This window comes from Perna viridis, chromosome 12 (assembly GCF_037379345.1).
Source record: "Perna viridis isolate PV_CMFRI_1.1 ecotype Kerala chromosome 12, ASM3737934v1, whole genome shotgun sequence".
Taxonomy (NCBI): Eukaryota; Metazoa; Mollusca; class Bivalvia; order Mytilida; family Mytilidae; genus Perna; species Perna viridis.
Genome location: NC_142456.1, coordinates 4,958,328 through 4,960,585, shown reverse-complemented (window position 1 = coordinate 4,960,585; position 2,258 = coordinate 4,958,328). Strand labels below are relative to the sequence as shown.

Genomic DNA, 2,258 nt, shown 5'->3' with positions numbered 1-2,258 from the left:
TTATTTTTTATTATAACGAACATTGTTCTTTTCCAGCCATGCCGTGATATCTGACTTTTTGGAGTTTTTTGTTGGCACCCTAAAGTGAGGATTCAAGTGGTAGTGATACGGAGCATTGCCCATTATGATCACAAACTCTCTAAAGTGCTCCTTATTCATCTCGTCATGATAATCCTGACTATTGGTTTTAGATTGAAAGTTTAGATTACACCCAGGGATGAGGCCTTGACCCTTGTAACCTACATCAAGGATTATGAATCTCGTACCTTTACCGGCAGGTATTTTTCGAGAAATTCCGTTACGGTGTTGCTCAAAACCTTGGAAGTACTGGGAACATCCGGGACTAAACTGCTTTGATCACACGATTTGTATTCAGCCAAGACCCATCCAAGTATACGATATTGCGGCATTGTTGCCTAAACTTGCGTATCTTATGAAGGTATGCATGACGCCACTGCACAATGTCACGACGCTCTGAAATTTTATTTTAAAAATAAATATTACACCTGTTCATTTTTCTTTGGATAAAAAAGCATGTCTATCATCTCCTTTCATAGACAAAATGTTGTAATGGAAATGTGACTGTCTTCTACTTGTTGAATTCCGATACTGAAATTGAATCATGAGGAATACTAAAGTTTGTTTTTGTCTGCAAAAAACATATGTTTCCTTTCTCCCCAACCTCCTCTCGCAAAATGTTCTGAGCTTTTTTGGTTTAGTTGGTTCATTAGTTTCAGAGCAGTTGTTTTGAAAATACAATAAATAAAAGTCTTATATTATAACATTTAATTTATCATATAAGTGATCTGTAATACCAAACAAATGTACTAAGCTATTTACATGTACAGAATTTTTATTGATAAACATGTAGAAGAATCAAATATCTTCATAATTTGTTTTCATTTGTATTGGTTAAAAAAATCATCTAATTTGTCCTATGTATTGTAACACATGAGATAGTGATATTGACGAAATTAAGAATTTGCATTCAATACTAAGCAAAACAGTTTGCAAGGTTGCAAAATTTGAAACCAGAACATTTTGGGCAAGTTAAAGTATATACTTATTAACCTTTTAAACAATTTATTTCGGAGATTCATATTATACATGCTTGATACAGATGTCTTTAAAATGCAGTTTCTGACGTTTTTTTATCCTTCAGGTATATGATACCTTATATCACCAGTTTAGGTCAGAAACTTCCTTTGTAAATTTCTGCCTTGATTAGTTAAATATTTGCTTTTAGGATATTTAATTTTGGCAAAATGTGTCCAGAAGTATTAAATGTAGTAAATATGCTGCAAAATTCAAATAAAAATAACATTTTGTTTTAAATCTTATTTACATCTAGGATTTTTTGAATTGTAATTGCAAATTTATTTTGGACGTGTTTTTTTTTAAATATGAAATAGGTGAAATGAAACAAAATTTGATATCCCACAGAATACAAATATGCATATCTCTGAAATAGGTATTAAAAAAAACCGTTTAGTTTAAACATTCAAAATAAAAGACATTTCTAAGTTATGACCTCACCCGGTTCAAATGGCCAACCCCCTATGTAGTACCAAAAACACACTGAATCTGGACCTATGAAGTGTAAGTGGATTATTTGTGCATATTCTGATTAAAAGTTGTCAAAATAAAGCTGAGAATGTGCACTTTAAAACCATATATGTAAGTGAATGCAAAAGTGTATGAATATTGTTGACAAGTGTAATTTGTTAGCAGTAAAGGTAAAAATGTGGATTTTTAGTATTATTCATTCGATTAAATTTTGTGAAGAATTTTTATAATCATCGTAGATCAATTTATTGGTTAAAAATAAATCCCTATAGAGTCATTTTTTCTGGGTACTGGTTATTCATAATGTCTTGCGAAAAAAGCAGGGTACGGTATTCTCTCTCATTTTCACAAGCAATGTTTTACTAAGTCACAATATTGTTCAAAGGTCTAATAAGTATTGTATGTATGGAAACAGAAACAAGTTGGTGTTTACAAAGAGGAATCATTAAGAATTCCATTAATGTTATCTCGCACCTTTTTTTTATTATATATTCATGTGCCTTGCTATGGCAATGCGACTGAAATAACTAATTACAGATCCAATTAGTTTTGCATTTCTTAAAAGGCGAGTACCAAACAAGGAATTTCAAGGTTTTTAATGCAACTACCTAACACACGGCTATATTATATATCTATTGAGAGGACTTTCATTGTATTTCAAGAATTGCTTGGTCGTTAAAATGGAAAGTGAT

The 2,258-nt window shown here is 31.3% G+C and overlaps 1 pseudogene; it reads right to left on the bottom strand.

Annotated features, from left to right (window-relative positions):
* Positions 1-478, bottom strand: LOC148600944 (uncharacterized; annotated as a pseudogene).
* Positions 479-2,258: the final 1,780 nt, after the last annotated feature.